A 23,825-nucleotide genomic window follows, 5' to 3' on the forward strand; every position below is an offset into this window, starting at 1 on the left:
AGGTGTGGTGCTTTTAGAAAGCGATGCCAACCGTAGTAGGGAATTTAGCTGTTATTTTTTACTTCAAGCTTATAGCGTGAATACAGGCAAAACAGGCAATGCGGATATAGCTCTATTTTCATTATACAGTGCTTCAAGAACAGAGGGAAATATTGAAAACGTCCCCATGAGTCATGACAGTACACAACGATAACAGTAGGCAATCAGTATCAGTAGACAAAATGTTTATTATGGTTACTAGCATTAAGACATTGGTGTTCTTGTAGCATGATGACAATGTGCTGAGGTGGTCCAGGGCAGCCAATGACGGAATATGCACCTGTAAGATCATTGCAGAGTGCAGCATCATGATTGTGGATTGACTGAGAAATTTTGCTCATGCACACATGCTGCAAGAAAATGCCTCGTGCAATCTTTTGGTGCTAATTTTAGTTTGGATGCAAAACAAGCAAACTGCATCTCAAATTTCCAACCATCTCATCACATTTCGTTAGCTTGAAATAATTCTGCCCTGGTATCTATATATTCAAACAGTAGGCGAATTGCCCAAGGGCAACACTCACAGGCTTTGCAGTGACAGCCAGAAGTCTGCAATACATCTACATTACGTACACATACAGCGGACTCTTTTAAGGTGAAATTAAAGGAGCAACAAAGCTGCACAGTTTTGTTGTGTGCACCTGCAGAAGTCAACACAAACTAGTCTTATAGGAAGAAGGTAATACACAGCCTGTATTTGCTTATTGATAAGTGTAATTTGCACACTCAGTGCGACATAATTTAGTTGTCAGGATAAAACACTTTCTAAACTTGCTCAAAATACTTCAGAGGACTTGTACAGACAATACAGTAAACTGTTGTTGTGTGTTATTGGTGATGCCTCAGAATCAGCACATTTGCTGTTATCATCAGCAGCAGTACCTTGTAGTAGTGCCTCAAGAAATTCAGCAGTTGATATCTCCACTGTTCCATCGAGTTCACTCTTGCTTGCCCTTAAATGTTACATTTTTATGAACTCTGAAAAGCACACAGGGGCCGTTCGGACAACTGTAATCACTTCATGTTCCCATTGTGTAGAGCTTTTTGTTCATGTTGGTTAAGTTTGGTCTAATGACATGCATGTAATTCTATTTGGAGACTTTAATTTTCCTAATATCGATTGGTCAAGCCGGCCTGCACCAACGGCTACATCAAGGGAATCGAACGAGTTCCTTGAGGTATGCCTCAACTTAAATTATCTCAAGTGCTCACAGAACCAACCCGTGTCATCGATAACTGCCGAAATATTCTAGACCTTGTCTTAACACGTAATCCTGAGAGCGTGTCATCCATCGCGTATCTTCCCGAAATCAGTGACCATAAAGTCATTCATGTCGACTTCGTAATTAAACCCGTTTTCACCCCGACTGTTAAAAAGACTATTCGCTTGTATGGAAAGGGCAATTATGAAGCAATTAATCATGAACAAACGCAATTTTACCCCAGTTTTGCAAGTGCCTTTCCTTGTCATACCATGGGGGAAAACTGGCAAATTTTTAAAGAGAAACTAAACAATTTAGTTGGCAAATACATTCCCCAAATTAGCATTCATTCCAATTCAGCACAACCCTGGTTCAATAAAACACTGAAGCGATTAGAAAACAAGAAAAAACGTCTCTTCCGAGCAGCTAAGTCTCGTAACACCCCTGACGCATGGACAAAATACAAAGCCGCTGAAACTGCCTATCTGGAAGCCATACTTCATGCCAAACGCTCATTCTTTTATTCTGATGTGCCGAACATGCTTAAGAACGACCCAAAAAAATTCTGGCAAGTCTTAAGCCCACAGGACACGCGAACTATTACCCTATCAAATGAATCAGGTGATTCCCTAACCGACGCTGAATGCGCTCACTTGTTTAACACAACCTTTGCGTCAGTATTTACACAAGAAACTGAAATGTCATTTTCTTTTCCTCATGCGAACTTTCAATGTACCATGCCACCAATTACATTTTTTCCATCTGGCATTGCATCCCTCATAGACAATATCAAACTTTCATCGGCAGCTGGTGTGGACGACATTACGTCTAAACTTCTAAAAAACACTAAACATATTTGTGCAGCATATCTCTGTCTTCTATTTTCACAGTCAGTTTCAACAGGCGTGCTGCCTCCAGATTGGAAGCACGGAAAGGTCGTTCCGGTTCACAAATCGGGCAACAAACACTCCCCATTAAATTATCGCCCCATCTCATTAACCAGTGTACCCTGCAAAATCCTTGAACATATCATCTACACACATATCATGGACTTCCTTGATGCCAACCATTTTTTTCATCCTTCATCCTGCGCAGCATGGCTTCAGGAAAGGTTTTTCCTGCGAAACGCAGCTAGCTATGTTCGTTCACGACCTGCATGTAAACCTTGACTCTAACTTCCAGACTGACGCCATCTTCCTAGATTTCGCCAAAGCTTTTGACAAAGTTCCTCATGAGCGTCTACTACTAAAACTTGCCGCATTACATCTGAATACCAATATCTTAGCATGGATTAAAGAATTCTTAAGTAACCGTTCACAATCAGTCTTTGTCAACAATCAAGCATCTAACTCTACCCCTGTAACTTCAGGCGTACCCCAAGGGTCAGTCCTTGGTCCACTACTATTTCTAATTTACATTAATGACCTACCAATGCATGTATCTTCTAACATCCGTATGTTTGCAGACGATTGTGTAATTTATCGTAAAATTAACAGCGTTTCCGATAACACGTCCCTTCAAAACGACCTGCGAAGTGTACAGGAATGGTGTAACCTTTGGCTAATGGAACTAAACCCTAACAAATCTAAGACTGTCTCCTTCCACCGCCGCAGAAATCCACTTGTTTTCTCGTACCAAATTGCTGACGTCAACCTTGAATTAGTTCTTTCCTACAAATATCTCGGAGTAACCCTTTGTAGTGATTTAACCTGGGAAACGCACATTATGAACATCATTTCATCTGCTAACAAAACACTCGGGTTTTTAAAACGCCACTTGCGCCACGCCCCCCAACATGTAAAATTACTAGCCTATCAATCTCTCGTCAGGACGAAATTAGAATATGCATCCCCCATTTGGAACCCTCATCAAGTATATCTCATCAATCAACTGGAATCGCTTCAAAATCGAGCTGCAAGATTTATTCATTCTAAATACTCCTACAACATCAGTATATCGGCACCAAAAACAGAATCTGGCTTATTGCTTGCATCTCGCCGCCGTATTGCTAGTCTTGGTCTTTTTCACAAGTTCTTTTACAGCTCACTTGGCAAAGCACCATACATTCTCCCCCCGGCACGCATATTCAGCCGCACCGGTCACCCGCAACAAGTCGCGCGCCCACGTACACGCACTGTCACTTTTTCGTCTTCGTTCTTTTTTCGGCCAGCAACAGACTGGAACGGCCTTTCCAACGAAATCACAGTCATAACCTGTCCTAGCACAGTTTTAAACACCGTAACAAATTATCTTACCCTGTAATAAAAATATGGCCTTCAATTTTTTTATGTATGTATATACCCACCCCTTATGTAATACCCCTTCAATGGGGCCTTTAAGGAAATGAAATGAAATGAAATGAAATGAAAAACAAGTGCAAGCCATCAAAGCCAGCTTGCATTAAGTGTCTTGTTTGTACTGTGTAAAAAATATGGCTAACCAGATCCATTCAGCTTAGAAGCCCACTGCACATCTACCAGCAGCGTGCCCCATCCGATTGGACATCACGTGTGCATAGAATGTCTATTTACACTGTACACACACACTTACAAGCAGCATGTGTGACCAGCTCAGAGGTGCCTCTGGCGCTCTTAACGCACACACCATCCGATTGGACATCACGTCTGCATATAATGTCTATTTACACTGTACACACACACTTACAAGCAGCATGTGTGACCAGCTCAGAGGTGCCTCTCGCGCTCTTAACGCACACACCATCCAATTGGACATCACGTCTGCATATAATGTCTATTTACACTGTACACACACTTACAAGCAGCATGTGTGACCAGCTCAGAGGTGCCTCTCGCGCTCTAACGCACACACCATCCGATTGGACATCACGTCTGCATGTAATGTCTATTTACATTGTACACACACACTTACACAAGCAGCACATGTGACCAGCTCAGAGATGCCTCTCGCGCTCTAACACACCACCATTCGATCCACAGTTGCACTGCTGCACATAATATTGTGCATCCATTTTCAACATCACACTGCACACAACTAGCCTACAAATGCTTCTCATGCCACACTGATAATACTTAACTATGCCATAGTGCAGGCAAAGCATGCCTTGCTTATGACAACCATGCTCTGCTTGTCTAAACAAAAACAGCATTTTCCCTAGCTTTCTACAAAACAACTAAGCTATTACCGCACTACTACTAAGCTTACTTTGCTGGCCTGCAGTAATGATGGTCATTCCCAGTATGAATAAACAAGGTTTTGCTGTTCATTTCCCCACCTAAAAGATCCCGCTTTATTGCTTCTTGCTCCAGCGTAGTTGGCCGATGACCTAGTGCCATTTTAGATTTGCTCTTTTTTGGTGCTGCATACCTCCACTGTTTCTGAAGGTTCTTGTTTCAGGCACCAATCTAAGCTTTCCTGCAGGCTCTCTCACGTCTGCAAGTTTGTGCTTTTTAACTAACATCGTTAACTCATGTTCTATAGAATCCACCTTCTCGCAACTTGTTTCAGGAAGGTTTTTCATTATCTGTTGAAAAGCAGCCTCAGCTTGCACTTTGAGCTTTTCAATCCTCTTTTACTGTTTTTTTTCTTCTTTCAGACATTGCTTTGTGCTCTGCATGACACCTTGAGCACTGGCCATTAAGCAGCTGGGATCATCAATGACACAAAAGCTTTGACCACCATTATCAAAAGAGACACCAGAGCAACTGACTTCATGGCTTGGCAACTTGCTTGACTGCAGCTCCACCAAAGCAACAGCACGAATGTGCTTGCACATGGGCGCATATGTTATATGGTCAAGACATCTACATGTGTAGATGTTATGGCAAGCCTCACAGTGCTTGCAATGGAGCTCAGAACCGGTGCAAGTCCTGCCAGTCTTTTTCACAATGTGATGAAAGTTAACTATGCTCTGAGATTTTACCTGCCATACGCCATCTCCCACTCTGTCAATATCGGATGTCTGAATATCAACGCCTGCTTTGTGTTTTTTAAAGACAGCTGATTTGCGATGGTCGACTTTGCCTTTTAGACGTGCAACAGCCCTGTTGAAAAGCTTGTCGGCTGTCAAGGTAAAAAGCACATAAGATTAGTATGTGCAGCCGCATATTTACTTGGCCACCAAAATAAGAGTACTTCAGAGCCTTGTGCATTGATTCAATGTGGCTGTTTGTTGTTAAGCCTACCTGCTTTCTAAAGCAATAGGCATAAGTTTTCTCAAAGTATTTCGTAAAGCTTTCCAGATCCTCTAGATCTTTGGAAGCAAGGTTATTCTGTGTGTGCAACTTGGAAGGTAGGTTAAGAAATTCTTTCACTTTCTAATCTATTTGTTTCGTATGCATTGATTAGTGCGTGCAAGATTTCTCTTGTGACACTCATGTATTTGATGCTACTAATAATATTGAGGTGTGCGTTCCAGCTGCGTATCACATGCCAGGTACACAACCACTGATTCTTCAAGGGACCCATCACTTGCTCCCATGTGTTGCCATAAACAGAGCCATCATCGGACATGAATGCTTTACACTCTATCACGCCTACCTTTTCCTTGATGGCCTTAAAAAACCTCACCATCGTTTCAGTGTTAACTCTCTTGGAAATCAAGTAAGCACATGGAATACCACAGCCATCTTCCGAGATGGTTAGAAATGTTGTCAGCTGAAACTTATACCTATTTATGCCATACGTAGAGTCAATAGACAATTTCTCTATTCCTAGCTTACAAAGTAGTTCTCTCTGGGGGAAGGTCATCAAGGCAAGCTCAATATTGCCTTCAGAACTGCTCGGATCACCCTCTTTCCTGTAATACAAAAGAGGCGAGTCACTGCTTGCCTTACTTGGCTCACTTCTCGGGCTCGTCAGCTCATTTCCTGTGTTTAAATTCTCTCTTCTTCCATTTCTTTAACCCATAACTCCACATTCATAAGATCATCAGGATGTCGCCGCTCTGCTTTGTCAATATTATACTTACCGTGGGTGTTCCGAAGGTCCTCTCTTGTGACAAGTTTCATCCGACTGCTAGCTGCACTTGTGCCTGCCTTGATTTTTTGCAAAATGGTCTTCGGGTGGCACTCCTTCTGCTCGTCTACCTGAAAATTGTAAAGAGCAACTCATTAGCAACCAAGGAGGCTGCACATCTCTGCTTTTTAATTTACGCAGACATCCCGCTCTCTTTTTACTACACCCGGGAGGGCTGGACTTCCCCATGGCAGGAGCTGCACCTTACACTATGCCCACTGCTGGTGGGCATAGTGTAAGGTGCACCCACTGCTATGCCCACATCAGACATCGATAGATCCAGACAGATGGACTCATCACTAATACCGGGGACTCGGCTAAATACTTAACAGCGGGGACTTCCAATCATTAAAAGACAATTTATCTCCCTCTCTACTGTATTTGCTTGTTGCTATGCAGCAGAATATCATCAAGACTACTTTTTTGCCTAATTACTTAGTAATTCGGACTGCTGACCTCTCGAATACAAGATGTGAACATGTACTTTGTTGTTAAAATGCCTTTGCTGGCAGTTTTGATGTAGCTTGAACCGGCATGTCCTTACGAAAACCAAAGGATAGTATCAACACATTCCTTAAACATGGTGCTATCTAGACAAATTTCGTGTCATAGGGTAACAGACAGAAGGCTTGGTAAATTAGTGTCTTAATCTAAACCTGCATATACTGTGTGCCCCAGCTAACACCAACCAAGCCGTTCAATTAAAATTTTTAAAAATAAAACACGATTTTAAGACCTAGGGTGTTCGGTCATCAGACCTCTGACTTAACATTGTGAATATTATAATTGTATCTTTCACAGTGTTCTGAAATATCTTTTGTCCGTTAAACAGTTTGGCTAACATTAAAATGATCCCTGTTTTCAACCTGCAGTGCATATATATTCACAGTTTTTCGATATCTGACAGACTAACAAATAAGTGTTTATTTTATAACAGTAATAAAAAGAATGTACGTCCACTACCGTGTTGAATGGATTGGCTAGTTGCCCAAATGGCATCGCACATGGTCTTTTAACGCAATATAAACAGGGCCAGAAAGAACACGCAGCGTAGTGCTTCTGTGATTGGCAGAGATAAAACATTTTGAAAAGTTATTTGTTGGAGGATCTTTGTAAAGCCATTAAAGTAAGAGTGTGCAAATATAATTTGAATTTTGAAAATGAATCTAATGGCTAACAGCAGTAATTGCAGTATACGGGGAGACAGATAAATATGGTGACTCTTTCGAAGGATTCTGCTGCAGGGCGCCATAGTTGTTGCGCAGAGGTACCAGTGGTGACAAAAGGCATGAAGCAATAATTCGCACATTAAATAAGGGCGCCTTGCATTTAGGCAGCCTACAAATTTATTTTCTCGATTTAGTGCATCTTTCTATGGGCAATTTCACCGTGTTTGCATCCATTCAAAACACTATCCAAGCTATAGTACATATTACAAATTTATTCTGGTGATATGCTGTTCTTTTGTTTCATTACTATAAATGAAATGGCCTACCAGATATAACCTTTCATTTGTTTCTCATTTATAAGCCTCCCCAGTTAACTAGACATCCAGTTTTAAATGGCATCTGAATGTAAATAGCCTTTATTTTTATTTTTTACTAAAAGAACACAACCACATTTCAGTTCAGGAACAGCTTCCCTTACTAGGGTCTGTTCTTGTACATGTAGCTAAATACTAAATGTTAGCAGCATGTTAATGCAATGCATTTAAACGACAATATTAATCTGTCATTGAGAATGCAGCAGTTATATTCTGACCTCGTGACACTGGAAAGGAATGGCATGCATTAAGTCTTACCTGCAATTTTGTCTCAGCCAAAGAGAGCCTCTGATGAGCTTTCTCATCCAGGTGTCCACAGTGGTTTTTCTGAAATACTACAAAGACTTTGTTATCCCTTTCTGTTACCTCAAGCATTGCAAAGCAATGTAGACAAATGTAGACAATGTAGACAAATAAATGTTCCAACATTTGTTGCAGCGATTTTTTTTTCTCTGACACATTATTCATTAAAAAAAAAATATGTCGTTTTACGTGCCAAAAACGCCATCCTATTATGAGGCACACCATTGAGGAGGACTCCGGAATAATTTGGACCACCTGGGGTTCTTTAACGTGCATTTAAATCTGAGTAAACTGGTGTTTTCGATCCCGCGCACGTCGACTTATTACGTATGCTGGTACCAGACTTTAGAACACGTGGCCGTAAAATACACAGTAATAAGCATTGCTGTCACACGTGGGAGCTTTCTTAAAAGCTGTGTGCGCATCGTGGCAACACCAATTTATTTTATTCACACACATTTTCTGGATGGTTAACTGTCGTGTCCCTGCAAGAAGTTTGCAGGGACAACATGGCCACAATTAGTACGTGACCGGGGTAGTTGGAGAAGTATGGGAGAGGCCTTTGCCCTGCAGTGGGCATAACCAGGCTGATGATGATGATGATGATGAACTGTCGGCGACGTCTACGTAAAATTCTGTACGCATATTTTTTATATTCGTGACAAGTTACACGGAACTACGTGCACACCAAATACTCGCGCACGCTCGAGTCATTACAGAAATCGCACATTGTGTCAAACAGGTTAGTGTAGGGGCGAAAGGACCACATGTCAAACATTATGCCTTATGGCAAGTATAATCGAGCGAGGTTTCTTACCTTCACACGTGTCGAACGTCAATGTCTCCACTTACACTTCGATGTTATGCTCACTCTCGGGGTGGTGCCGCAAGTCGCGAAGCATTGCAAAAATCTTCGGACACAAATCACATGCGAGGGTTCGTTTCTTACTGGGTATATTTGCCTCCTTCAGTACGAAATTCTGCAAAGCTGCTACTCCGTGAAGATTTCTTATGGGCTTTTCTTTTAAATTACTGCGATTAGAATAAGTCTTGTCACACAATTTGCAACAATGCATCACGACGCGCGACGTAGACAAAGCGGTCCTAGGCGTAGCACTTTCACAACTGTCCACATAGTGCGCAAGGCAAAAGTGACGGCGGCGCACTTGGGCGACAACATGCGAAGCTCTAGGTACAGCGTACCCTAGGGAAACATTGCCAAAGGCGGTTTTATATTCCCTGTTCCTTGAAGCGGAGAATTCCCTGGAAAATGGCGTTTCGAGGATGCTTTCAACCAACCAATGAAAACGAGGATCAGTCTCGTGTGGATCCCGTCTACTCTCCGCCGGTGCGGCCGCATTTCAACATCTCTCCACATTGCCTCGCCGATGTGTATAAAGTGACGAGGCAGCATTCGTCGTGGATGATCCTCGTGAACTGTCTTCGGTTCAGCAGTGGCGAAGACGCCAAGCCGAATGCGATCGTCCGGCCGACGTAGCTCGCCAAGATGCTGCTGCATTGAGACGAAGAGAGGCGGATCGAGGGAAACATGCCGCCGAGACCCGGGGTGAATGCGCGTCTCGCCAAAGGTCGCAAGGACGCTGCTGAACGTCGCCAAAGACGAGCCGAAACGGACGCCTCATCATAAACCTATAAGTAGCAAAAGTGAAAGCTCCAAAGGTTAGTAAAGCTTGGCTAAACATTAGTCATTACCGACAAGAAACAATCAAGTATTGCTTTCGCTTTGCCTACTTAGGTTTAGCCGAGTTAAACCTTCGCTTAATTTTTTTTTCTCTCTCGAGCCTATACAAAGCTTTCCGCGTAGAACGCCGGGCACGCGCGCTCCTGCGAACCTCTTTTTTTTTTGTCGTTGGCGTCCATTCGCCGCCCGATGTAGCAGACGACGCTGCGACAATACTTGAAACAGGCCTTTCAACAACGCTAGAAGAAAAGCTGCGATTATAGGGGCAGTTTTAACCTTTTACGCGCAAGTGTAGATGCCCCGGCTGTCAGGTCGGCGATATTATGTCTGTCGCCTCGAGAGATGTGAGTGCTGGAGGAGGAAGGCGCCTGGAGGTGGAGAAGAGAATCGTCACGTTCGTGCCCTTTCCACTTCTGCTTCGACGCCGCGGTTCTCGCTGTGCGTATTCGCGGCGTCTCTTCCTTGCATGTATAGCAATATGCGCTTTCCCTGTGACACACCAGGCGTTGCCCCGTCAATACCAATGTAGCGACCGCTTTCACGCCCTTTCCGTTCATGCTTTGTGAGAACGCTCGACTTTCACGGTCGACTTTCACGCTGGACTTTCACGCGTCCCCTAATGCTGTTTTCCTGGCATGGCTCTCGCGTCTCCTGTAATCTGGCTTCTCCGCATGGTTAGCGCCGGCGTCGATCGGTGTAGTTGCACCATATTACGAGATGGCACGAGTGTTGCGCTGCTAACGCCACCTAACAAAGGGAGTTTCTGGGGGCGCGAAATTAAGCGCGAAAGGGAGTAGGCTCTTCTTTGGCTTGGTGTTGGCGAGCTGCGTGGTCGTTCCGCGTGCCCGCCGGCCCTTCGCGGGATGGTCCCGAGAAAGGCTTAGGAGCACGATATCGGAATTGACGAACACGATCTTTCGAACGCGCCACCATTCGCGTGACCGTACACGCGAACGATTAGGCGCTGGTGTCTGACATGCGGGTGAACATATTCGCTAGCTATCCAGTCGCGGTCAGTCGGACTTCGACTTTTCGCACGCCCGTCGGCATGTTCAATGGGTAGTAATTCGGCTAGCAGGTATTAGTGTATGAAAGGTACAAACAATGCCCTTTTGATTGTTTGCACTACTGTGTTGTCGTTCCTTTGTCTCAAGAGCACGTTTGAGACCCCACAGCTGGGCGAAATGCGAAAACACCCTTGTACTTAGATTTAGGTGCACGTTAAAGAATCCCAGGTGGTCTAAGTTTTCGGAGTCCTCCACTACGGCGTGCCTCATAATCAGAAAGTGGTTTTGGCACGTAAAACCCTACACCTTTTTGGGACCCCACAGCTTCCACGCCGCGGTGCTCGCTGTGCATGTTCGCGGCGTCTCTTCGCATGTGTAGCAATATGCGCTTTCCTTGTGGCACACCAGGCGTCGCAACGTCGAGATCAATGTAGCGGTCGCGCCCTTTCCGTTTGTGCTTTGACGCCGCGGTGCTCGCTGTGCATATTCGCCGCGCCCATGCGCTTGCGCGTAACCCGCGTTTGCGAAGTGAAGCGTCATTGAAACTTTTCACGACACTCAGGAGTTAATATTCGGCGACCTAGTTGATTTGTGTAGATGTAATTTCTTCTCATCATCATTATCACCCATTGATCCTTTCTCGTCACCATTCCCTGTAGTGCTGAATAATGGGTCAGAATTAGCGCTGACCTCCCTGCCTTTCTGCAAGTAAGCAGAACGCACTGGTAGATGAAAGAAGAGCGCCCGAGCAAGAAAGTGGAGGACGAGCCTACAGTGAAAGCATGAGGCGGAGAGTGGAGGAGGAGCGAAGGGCGCTGCAAGCGCATGCACCTAGTTGCCGGTGACCACGACATCCGCCGCCGCGTGGGTGATCTCATCTGCGCTTCCGAGGAGGGGCCAGGGTGGCGTGAGGTGGGGAGGGCCAACACCCTCTAGAGAACTTACTTGTCTAGGTGGTGTTGACCCACCCGCCTTACGCCCTCCCTCCTTTAAAAGAATCCCACATATATATAGGGGGCGAGGAGTTACGAAGCCGCCATCTTTCGAAAGCGCCTCCCTTGCGTAGTATGAGGGATCACGCGGCGTGCTCCTAATAGGTTTCGCTTACAGCGCTCAATAAAAACACCACGCGGCAGCCCTCCTGGACATTTATGTAGGTACTCTCAAAACAAGCGAAGTTTTAACGCGAGGGAAGTTTTTGACTGTCGATATAATAATCTTGGGCAAGCTGAAAGCACAGAATAGTTTACGTACAGACGCTATCTCTTTACCGAATACATACAGTGAACGCCACTGTGCGCGGTCGCCGCGATGGAGTCTCCCGAACCGGCTTCTTGCGTGAAAGTTAGACAAACGCTGAGAGTAAACTATGTGAAATATTTTCTTATAGTGGGCTGTCTGTATAACCAAATGGGGCATAACAGAATGAAGCCTTAATGAAGTGATTGCACGAGTTCGCAGCGACCGACTGCGCGTCTGCATGCATGTCCGCGCACAATGTTTTGCTTTCGCTGTGAACGCGTTTTCGCACCGTGCCGTGAGCTTTAGGCCGCAGCATATGAGCATTTGACAGTACACTAACAACCATTGTTGCGCGGACGCTATCCGCACTGTTCAAAAGTAATTTCGTTATAGACTTGGACGCCTACGGCGAGTGTGATGTGCCTCAATAAAGCTTGGTGCTGGGCTAGTTGGTGATGCATTCTTTAAAACTGATGGTAGCGGTAAAACGCTTTTCCTCGTCGTCGTGTCGTCTTTTCACCGTGTGTTCGTCCTTTTTAGCGCTGCCATCAGTTTTAAAGAATGTGATGCGCCGTCGCGACGATTCAATCTTCTTTTATCTTCTAAATTCTTGGACATTTCAATATTATTTCTCAAGTTGCGTGGCACTGTATGTTTATCGGTCTTCTCAGCGGGCGATTTCCCTCTGCTTCTTTTTCGTAATCCAGTGCATTAATTAATAACACAAACATGACTATATGTCAAGCCTTTTTTTAATGTGCGTCTTATCGCTCCCTTTTCATACCAGTGAATTTGCCAGTATATAGCATCAACAAGTTCATAGACCAAACCGTCATGACATTAGCCGGGAAGCGGGCGCGGGCGAGCGTCTGTCTAAGCGCGCGTTTTCTGCTACTCACCGAACATCGCGCGGTCCCGGTGCCGTAGCAGAAATGTTCCTCGCGTTTGTGCTTGCTGCATACCCGAGTTGTAGCCGATGGCTGTCTGCCGGTTCTTCACGCAGCTCCTTGCCCTGCGGCTACGTGTGAATAAGGCTGACACCGGGCTCCGTTGCGTACGTCCGGCACTGCGGCACCGAGCAGTAGCCTACCATGCTGCACGCCTCCACAGGCAGCCACTAATGTTGTCAAGCAGACACCCAAGGCGGTAAAGCCTCACCACTTAATCAGAACCGCGGCGCAGGTGGGACTTTAAACTTTCGTTTTCAGCTCGCTTCGGCGCTTGCGAAGCAGCCGACGCGGCCGCTGTGTCGACGTGATCCATCACGACACGTCACGCCGACGGTGGAGCTAACTTTTCCAGTGGTGGAGCTCGTTGTGGCGAGGAAAGAATATGTCGCCTTGAAGAAGACAAGCCCACTTGTCGAAACGTTGGCTCCTGCTTTCACCTTGTTCACGTTTTGGTCATCGTCTTGAATTTCTGTCTACCGCCTTCCCCGTATTCTCTCTAGCCTTTGTTGTTCCCGCGTGTGCGCGGGTAGTTGAAATAGAAACAAGAGTCACTGTAGGACCGGGACACGTGTATACATGTATGGACGACCGCACGCCAAGTTTCATCCTAGACGCCAGCGCTCGTTTATCCCCCTGCGGAACGATTTCATCTCCAACGGGTGTAGGCTTCCGCCGCCGCTTCCCTTCACGGTCGCGTCCGCGTTCAGTTCGCGCTGCGCGCGAAACGTCTCTTGTTTGCGACGGCGCCTCTTCGATGACCGGAAATTATTAACGCGATAGCGTTAAGGAGCTCGTGTCGCAGAAAAGCCGGTGTCGTTGGTGTCGGCGTCGGCGGCGTTGGCCGTGAGCGATAAATACAGGGAGGCACTTCATAAATACAAAAGAACTTGCAAGATGAGCTGGGTGGGAATCGAACCAGGGTCTCCGGAGTGTGAAACGGAGACGCTACCACTCAGCCACGAGTTCTACGCTCCAAAGCGGTACAAAAGCGCCTCTAGTGAATGCGGTGTTGCCTTAGAAACAGGCCGTAGAAAGTTATACTGCGGTGTATATCGGTAATTATGAGCATGTAACTTACAGAAGTCGCAGTTACGTGAGTAGCGAAGTACGTTTCCGCTACATTTCTTCTGCTGCGCTCTGCGCACACGCAGAGCCATCTTGCGGCAAACACAGAAGACCCCTCCTCGCAATGTGCGGCGCTGCCCCGACGCGTGGAGCGCCACTCGCCCGCTTCTCCCCTTCGGGCCGTGCGGGGACCGGTACGAGGATGCCCCACTACCCTTGCGTTTAATAAGTTTTCTCGCTCTCTCTCCTTCCAACTTCCAGCGTGCATCACTCGAACCCTCGTGTTTAGGCGACGCGGCTCCTCTTTCCGCTCACAGCGCGATTCCTATGTGCAGCGTCCGATGCGGGACGCCTCTGATGCGATCGCTGTGCCGTAGCGCGTCTGGTGAAAAAGCGTCCCCTGCGATGCGTGCCGAGCTGCTTAGGAGGAGTCATGCATCTGCGTGATACTCCCAAGCGAGATAGAGGACGATCCCATCGAGGCGTCAGGCCCATCATTTGGCTCACGTAGATCGTTTCTCCCTCAGAGACGCCGAGTTCTTTGGTTCGTTCCGCTTGCTCAGGCGCACGTTTCGTTGCCGCGCAGAACGCTGCGTTGCTCGGCGCTCACCGCGTGATTGGTGGGTGCAACGTCCGATGCTGGGCACCTCATAAGTTATCGCTGTGCCGTAGCACATTGTCTTACACCCCTTGGCGGGTCGACGGGAACGCTATCGCGTTCCACTCTTGAAGGCGAAGCTTAAGCGTCCTCCAATTTTTATTGTGTTGTTAACTGTCACGACAGCAATTTAAACATGAAAAGGTTGATACCACCAGTGAAATTCTGCCGATTCACAAGAAAATGGTACGAAAAACGCAGACGACAGACATGGGTTACTGCGGTGCGCCGAGCGAAGTAAACAACTGGCAAACGAAGCGAGCTCGCTCATTGATCACTCCTGAGTGTATGACGGTTTTTATATGTAACCCACATGAATTTAATAATTACTCGGTACATAATGCTTTTATTCATATAAAAACTTTCAATTGTTCGACGAGTGCTTGTCCTGTCTTCTTTCTCGTGTTTCGTTTGTGTGTGCGCTGCTCAAGAATGAAAACCACTTCTGTTGTATGCGCTAGCAGTGGCCGAAGTTCACGCGTGCCGAGAAATTGAATATGTGCACGATGCATTGAACATGACCGGAGTTCATTCCCGCATCACCACTGCACCGATCGAACGAGTTACTGGACGAGAGACGCCCGCGTCTTGGTCGCGCCGGCATTGCTGAAGCAGGAATGGTTACTAATACTTTCAACTTCCGTCTCTTGAGCACTGTTAAAAATGGCCAAGCTGTCTACATTGCTGCCTCTATTCCATGTTGTACGGGACGTACTAGTTAAAGTTGTGTGCGCATGTCGTACTTGTGCTATGCAGCGATATATTTTGTTTATTTCCGCACAGCGTCTATGGAATTCCGTTGTCGCCGTCAGAGACAACACGGATTTGTAGCAAACATATTGTGAGAAACTGCAAAAATGACTTTAGCTCGTATGTGCCGTATGTATGTGCTGCATCGCATGTGCTGACGATTTTTCCGGCGGCACATGCGATGTCGTTTCCAATTACCTGCTCAGCGTCACTTACATGGCTAAGCAGACGCTGCCCTTTCGCCGCATTGCAGCCATAAAAATAATCGTCAAGCATACCGATCTTCTTAAAGGCAAATAGAAGCGTGTAGTCTGTTTCACACTTAGGGGAAAACTCGAAACCTGTTGCATCGCGATGCGGCAAGCAATGGAGTCGTGCGGCGGCAGCAGCTCGAGCAGGCGCAGACGCTCGAGGGGCGGAGTCGTGATCTGCGTCGTCTGCTACGGCGGCGCGCGCTGGCCGCATTGTCGGTAAGCGTGCTACTGTCAGGGGCAGTGCACCGATTTCATCGGTACTGCGGGAACTGAGCTGATATTCATTACTAAACGTTGTGCTACGCCAAACTCTGAGCCTTCATTGGCGGTAATGGAGTTCCACAAAATTCTTTTGACAGCATGCTTCGTTTGTTCCTTCTAAAGGCCGGGGTACTGAGCGCGTGCACGTATATTTCTTCACTGTGTGTGCTACCGTAATAAGCAGTGACAAGACGCACCAAGATGTGCGCGCAACGTGCTCAGTCCTTATTTGACTCGAAAGGAAAACAAAGCACTCAACAATGATAACTATGGGGGTCGAACACGATGAAACAGACGGATACGATTAAAGGAATGTTTTAGGTTAAGACAATCAACTGAAAGTGATTTTTCTCGACAATCATTCACTACACCAGACAGACCCTGCCCGCCGGCGGGGAATTGGACACGTCACGCTCGGAACTTCAGTTAGTATCTCGTCATGTCCCCAGCGGCAGCGATGACAGCGCTCATCGTGGAATGCAGTGAAGTGTAGAATGACTTGGTCAGGGATGTGTTCATTCGCAGCACGTCTCAGTCGCTGACCATGGTGGATCGAAGCCTATCCTCGGGCGACTGATAGAGGGGATGGTGCGCCAGCGATACTTTCAACGAGCCCCAGACATTTTAAATGATGTTGGCGCCCGGGGATTGAGGCGGCTACTCCAAGAAAGTGACTGTGCGCTCTTCCAGCAGTTCTTGCACAAGACGAGCCGTGTGGATCGGCGACCTATCGCGTTACAATATATAGTCGTCTTCCAGGAACGGGCCGTCAAGAATGTATGGAATCAGTACGTCGTCTATGACTGCCCTGCACCTTGCAGCGATGAACTTACCTTCGAAGCGTATCAGTGGGCATCGCACAACGCCTAGTAAAGAATACCGGCTCATTTCACGCAGTAACCATGAGATCGGCGCACTGCAACTGACAGTAGAACGCTGCCCGACAATGCGGCCAGCGCGCGCAGCCGTAGCAGACGACGCCGTTCAAGATCTCGCCCCTCGAGCACCTGCGCGAGCTGCTGCGGCCGCCTGACTCAAGCGCTCGCCGCATCGCGATGCAATGCGCTCCGAGTTTCCCCCTAAATGTGAAACAGACTGTACATCGCCCTTCGAATAAAGCGTCCACGCACACACACGTAGGCACACACCGCGCGCGGTACGAAACGTGCCCAAACACGCGCAGTGCAAGAGGCAATCAAGGCGGTGGGAACGAGAGACGGGAGAGGCGTACCACCCGCTAGTTGAATTTTGCCCCGCATGCGGCGCTCTCAACGCCGGCGCAGTAGCGCCGCTCTCGGTGCCGTTCTTGTCTATACGGCTCGCAATTGGCATTACGCTGTTCAATTGCGGCCGTACAATGGTGTACTCCGTACCTCGTTGCTCTCATGTCTTCCTTTCACGTTCCTCGTTCCCTTCATCCTCCTGATTAATTTCTATTTTTGTTACGCGCTCCGGGTGTTTGGGCGCCGACAGCACGTACTGGCACCATCTGGCATAGATCTGCTGTTCACCGCACCGGCCGACCCTCAACGACGCAGTTATAAGCGGCCGGCTGAGCTACGCACGCAAAGTATCCCTTTTTTTTTTCTCTGTCGGCGAAATCTTTGGGAACGCGCTGGTTGTAGCACTCGACCAGATCTCGCACGCACTTCTGATATTTCTGGAGGACATACACGTGTCATTCTGTAATAGTACGCAATATTTAGAGGTATTGCTCGGAACAGGAACTTATAATTTTAATTTACTTTCTTTATGATACTGCATCGGCGTCGAGTGACCGTTTCGTGAAGCTTCTCAAAACCATATTAAGCAGCTGCCGAAAAGGCGGACGTGGAGCCATTGTCTTTTGTAAATCCATCAATAAATACAAACGCGTCGCCATCTTATAATTGACTCATGTGGAGGAGCGAGAGAAATTTTGCTTCAAGTGAATGCGTTGTTGATTTTTTATCAATTCCTGGAATTGTTGGGGCCGCAGCTAAAATGCCAAGGCGGAAATTTTAAGACCAGGCGAGGTGACTGACCTTGCTCGGAAATAATGAACTGGCGATAATATCGCCAATATGGCGCATACACGTTCGCAACTTTGAAGGAGTATTGTCTGCAACAGATGATTATCGCGTTGGGTTGTGACGCTGATGAGATGTCCAAGAGTTTACTCAACATACAGAGTTTGGACAGGTGATTTGCTGGTCTCAGCTAATGCACGGCGGCTCAGTGTTGAGCTAGGCAGCACAGGACTTATTATGAAACTCCAAGTAATCTGAATCATGATATATTGAGCAGAAATATTCAAAAACGGCCATTCGTAACTACACAAGAGGACTGATAGCGCCCCAAGCACAGAAGATTCTCTCTGGCACTCCTCCCTCAAGGCAACGCCGCGTGCAGATCATCTGGGCCCCTGGTCACTCGGGTCTGGCTGGAAACGAAGCCGCGCACGATGCCGCCCGAGCTCTCGCACACCGGGCGCATCATCCTTCTCCTGCGTCTTCCGATCCCGACCAGCCCTCTGTTCTGCATCGCGGTCACGCGCGGGACCGAATGGTCACGTGGAGACAAATTATCCTGCACTACTGCAGGGAGTGGTTACGTTACCCCCCAGCACACAAAACACTAAATAAGTCTCAATCTACCACTTGGCGACTCCTTCAGACACGAACTTTTCCGAACCCCGTGCTTTACAACCGCATGTACCCCGATGCATACTCTCCACTCTGCAAAGCGTGCGAGGCCCGCGCTGACCTAGATCATATTATCTGGCAATGCCCCAAAGCCTCACCCACCAACACCTCCCGCACTAACACACGCATAACTACGGCCGAGCAGTGGGAGACATTGCTGCTCAGCTTGGACCCAGAAGAGCAGCTCTGGGCCGTCCGGATGGCCGAAGACGCCGCCAGAAAGCAAGGACTGGCCGCCGTCTGAGGAAGGGGGGGATTGGGGGTTAGTCTCCCGACCCCCGCCACCCCTGAACCGCATCAAGGACATAACAAAGTTTTATCTCTCTCTCTCCAAGTAATCTGGTTAGTTAGCACTTGGTCAGATGACTCTGGTATGCCGTGAATTACAGCTCATCATCATCATCATCATCATCATCATCATCATCAGCCTGATTACGCCCACTGCAGGGCAAAGGCCTCTCCCATACTTCTCCAACTACCCCGGTCATGTACTAATTGTGGCCATGTTGACCCTCCAAACTTCCTAATCTCATCTGCCCACCTAACTTTCTGTCGCCCCCTGCTACGCTTCCCTTCCCTCGGAATCCAGTCCGTAACCCTTAATGACCATCGGTTATCTTCCCTCCTCATTACATGTCCTGCCCATGCCCATTTCTTTTTCTTGATTTCAACTAAGATGTCATTAACGCGCGTTTGTTTCCTCACCCAATCTGCTCTTTTCTTATCCCTTAACGTTACACCTATCATTCTTCTTTCCATAGCTCGTTGCGTCGTCCTCAATTTAAGTAGAACCCTTTTCGTAAGCCTCCAGGTTTCTGCCCCGTACGTGAGTACTGGTAAGACACAGCTGTTATACACTTTTCTCTTGAGGGATAATGGCAACCTGCTGTTCATGATCTGCGAATGCCTGCCAAACGCACCCCAGCCCATTCTTATTCTTCTGATTATTTCACTCTCATGATCTGGATCAGCAGTCACTACCTGTCCTAAGTAGATGTATTCTCTTACCACTTCCAGTGCCTCGCTACCTATCGTAAACTGCTGTTCCCTTCCGAGACTGTTAAACATTACTTTAGTTTTCTGCAGATTCATTTTTAGTCCCACCCTTCTGCTCTCCCTCTCCAGATCAGTGAGCATGCATTGCAGTTGGTCCCCTGAGTTACTAAGCAAGGCAATATCATCAGCGAAGCGCAAGTTACTAAGGTATTCTCCATTTACTCTTATCCCCAATTCTTCCCAATCCAGGTCTCTGAATACCTCCTGTAAACACGCTGTGAATAGGATTGGAGAGATCGTATCTCCCTGCCTGACGCCTTTCTTTATTGGGATTTTGTTGCTTTCTTTATGGAGGAGTACAGTGGCTGTGGAGCCGCTATAGATATCTTTCAGTATTTTTACATACGGCTCGTCTACACCCTGATTCCGCAATGCCTCCATGACTGCTGAGGTTTCGACTGAATCAAACGCTTTCTCGTAATCAATGAAAGCTATATATAATGGTTGGTTATATTCCGCACATTTCTCTATCACCTGATTGATAGTGTGAATATGATCTATTGTTGAGTAGCCTTTACGGAATCCTGCCTGGTCCTTTGGTTGACGGAAGTCTAAGGTGTTCCGGATTCTATTTGCAATTACCTTAGTAAATACTTTGTAGGCAACGGACAGTAAGCTGATTGGTCTATAATTTTTCAAGTCTTTGGCGTCGCCTTTCTTATGGATTAGGATTATGTTAGCGTTCTTCCAAGATTCCGGTACGCTCGAGGTCTTGAGGCATTGTGTATACAGGGTGGCCAGTTTTTCTAGAACAATCTGCCCACCATCCTTCAGCAAATCTGCTGTTACCTGATCCTCCCCAGCTGCCTTCCCCCTTTGCATAGCTCCCAAGGCTTTCTTTACTTCTTCCGGCGTTACTTCTGGGATATCGAATTCCTCTAGATTATTCTCTCTTCCATTATCATCGTGGGTACCACTCGTACTGTATAAATCTCTATAGAACTCCTCAGCGACTTGAACTATCTCATCCATATTAGTAATGATATTGCCGGCTTTGTCTCTTAACGCATACATCTGATTCTTGCCAATTCCTAGTTTCTTCTTCACTGCTTTTAGGCTTCCTCCGTTCCTGAGAGCTTGTTCAATTCTATCCATGTTATACTTCCTTATGTCCGCTGTCTTACGCTTGTTGATTAACTTCGAAAGTTCTGCCAGTTCTATTCTAGCTGTAGGGTTAGAGGCTTTCATACATTGGCGTTTCTTGATCAGATCTTTCGTCTCCTGCGATAGCTTACTGGTATCCTGTCTAACGGAGTTACCACCGACTTCTATTGCACACTCCTTAATGATGCCCACAAGATTGTCGTTCATTGCTTCAACACTAAGGTCCTCTTCGTGACTTAAAGCCGAATACCTGTTCTGTAGCTTGATCTGGAATTCCTCTATTTTCCCTCTTAGCGCTAACTCATTGATCGGCTTCTTATGTACCAGTTTCCTCCGTTCCCTCCTCAGGTCTAGGCTAATTCGAGTTCTTACCATCCTGTGGTCACTGCAGCGCACCTTACCGAGCACGTCCACATCTTGTATGATGCCAGGGTTAGCGCAGAGTATGAAATCTATTTCATTTCTAGTATCGCCGTTCGGGCTCCTCCATGTCCACTTTCGGTTATTCCGCTTGCGGAAGAAGGTATTCATTATCCTCATATTATTCTGTTCTGCAAACTCTACTAATAACTCCCCCCTGCTATTCCTAGTGCCTATGCCATATTCCCCCACTGCCTTGTCTCCAGCATGCTTCTTGCCTACCTTGGCATTGAAATCGCCCATCAGTATAGTGTATTTTGTTTTCACTCTACCCATCGCCGATTCCACGTCTTCATAGAAGCTTTCGACTTCCTGGTCATCATGACTGGATGTAGGGGCGTAGACCTGTACAACCTTCATTTTGTACCTCTTATTAAGTTTCACAACAAGACATGCCACCCTCTCGTTAATGCTATAGAATTCCTGTATGTTACCAGCTATATTCTTATTAATCAGGAATCCGACTCCTAGTTCTCGTCTCTCCGCTAAGCCCCGGTAGCACAGGACGTGCCCGCTCCTTAACACTGTATATGCTTCTTTTGGCCTCCTAACTTCACTGAGCCCTATTATATCCCATTTACTGCCCTCTAATTCTTCCAATAGCACTGCTAGACTCGCCTCACTCGATAATGTTCTTGCGTTAAACGTTGCCAGGTTCATATTCCAATGGCGGCCTGTCCGGAGCTCATGAGTAGAGGCGATTGTCTGGCGAGCAAGAGCAACGTGAACTTTAGGTAGTGTGCCTGATGTGCTTTTCCTCTTTTCTACCCCGCAAGAACGTGGGCCGTTGTAATGGCCACATATCCAATGTTAGTATTCGGAACAGAACGGCATGACTGCCGAGACACGACGAAGCCGTAGTGATCCGTGCTGTTACCGAGTCCACAGTAAAGCTACAGTACCTGTGGTTGTATAGCCAAGGCTGTCGTTACTTTCACTTTTACTTCTCTTGATTTGCTTCGTCCTGCCTAGCAGCTGCTGCGAAACGCACATGTGCATGCGCACTAGAAACACGTGGAACTCACTATAAGGGCCGGAAACGTCAATAAGAGCAGACGGTTCACCTAGGTACGTTTCTCCGAATGCCTGTTTCTGTAGGTCTTCTCTGCCAGCTCACTGCACGCAGATGTACCGCTCTGAATACTAATCCACAGAGGTAGAGCTTGCTCTGCTGCAAGTCTTGCCCGCGAATGAGTAATTTCACAGAGGGAAGTATATCCCGAATTGAATGAGCGGGCGTATGGGCTGCCTGTCACGTGCATGCTGGGGGCGGGGGGTGCATATAACTAGTACTACCCGTCGGCACACGAACCTGCTCTTCGATCACAGACACCAATTTGAGTATGCTTTACGTTTTTATGCAAGTATTTCGGAACTCTCTATATCTACCAAACACACACACACAAACGCGCGCGCGCGTGTGTGGATCTGGAAATAGTGGCAGGCTAAGTCCCAGTTTGACCTTGGCTGAGCTTGAAGGTCAGATTTATGGAACCAGGCGTTTTCTGGGTTTGTACCTGTAGTAGTAGTGCCATCGCTCTAAAATGCGATTGCCGGCTAAATTGTGGCACCGCGAATTTCGGCTATTCGTGAGAGCAATTGCCAAGCCCCAAGCATCACTCAGCAGCGGGCACCCAACGCGCGCTGGGTCAACAGGAGACGCTGGCTAGGTGCCCGCTGTTTAGCCCGCTGGTGGGTGACGTAAGCAGGACGTCGCCTCGAAAGGCGCAGCCTTGGGCTCGCTGCAGCCTCCCAGTTCTAATAGCTGAAATTCATCGTGCCTCAATTCCACGGGGATTCACAGTTTTCCACATTGTACACAGAGCTCACTTCAATTTCCCAATTACGATGAGCCCGCTTAAATGAAAAGCGAAAAGTTAATGTTTTGTTAATTAGCGACTGATTACCACGTTGCTACCTGTCACTCCGTTATCGGCACCATTGACGGCATGTCTCCGAAGAAACCACCCTTTTTTAATGATTTGTAAATATCAAAGTCATGGTAGAAGCACCCGGTATACCGATATACATGTGTTTTGCTGCAAATTAAATCATACACAAAAGTATGTCACATAGACGATTGCGGGGGCGGCACTTAAAACTGATTTATATTGGGTGCTTGCCCTGGAATATATACAGGGTGTTTTTTTTTTAAATACCACCAAATTCTTTAGACTGCCTATGGCAGATAGCACAATTCTAACCCTTGATCTAAATTACTCGATGCGTCGGCCTACGCTTCTACGAGAAATCAAAATGTTCGATTGAATAATTAACATACTTGCGCTAATTAACTAATAAATTATTTACGTCACATATTTCAATCTACGAATTATAGCCGCTGAGTTCGCACGCCGTACCCACTTGGAACGAGTTCTCTGGACAGCCCCAGTTCCGAGACATTAATTTTCAGCGTCCGACGAAATGCATTGGCAACGGGTGCGGGCGATTTCCCGTACTCGAGTGACACAGTGCATTTGTGCTGCGTGGCTTTCATGATGCGTCGCAGCAGCTGTTTTCAGCCCTGGGCGTGCAGGTTGTACAGGAGAGGAAAACTAAAGAATATAAATAAGAGAGAGAGAGGGGAAAC

General features: G+C 46.9%; 2 long non-coding RNA genes across 2 annotated transcripts in view; one reads left to right on the forward strand and one right to left on the reverse strand.

The window, feature by feature from the left end:
• The window catches only part of LOC140219923 (uncharacterized), a 264,088-nt gene extending 257,892 nt beyond the window's left edge, over positions 1 to 6,196 (forward strand). Inside the window, exon 3 of the long non-coding RNA XR_011896196.1 lies at positions 4,816 to 6,196. This is a non-coding gene — a long non-coding RNA (uncharacterized lncRNA). The remainder of the gene's footprint in view (positions 1 to 4,815) is intronic.
• On the reverse strand, positions 208 to 23,709 carry LOC129382584 (uncharacterized). Its single transcript, XR_011896195.1, has 4 exons — positions 23,600 to 23,709; positions 8,038 to 8,114; positions 6,190 to 6,307; positions 208 to 319 (listed from the first exon to the last, which is right to left on the reverse strand). It is a non-coding gene; the product is annotated as an uncharacterized lncRNA (long non-coding RNA).
• Between the last annotated feature and the right edge of the window lie 116 nt (positions 23,710 to 23,825).

This window comes from Dermacentor andersoni, chromosome 8 (assembly GCF_023375885.2).
Source record: "Dermacentor andersoni chromosome 8, qqDerAnde1_hic_scaffold, whole genome shotgun sequence".
Lineage (NCBI taxonomy): Eukaryota > Metazoa > Arthropoda > Arachnida > Ixodida > Ixodidae > Dermacentor > Dermacentor andersoni.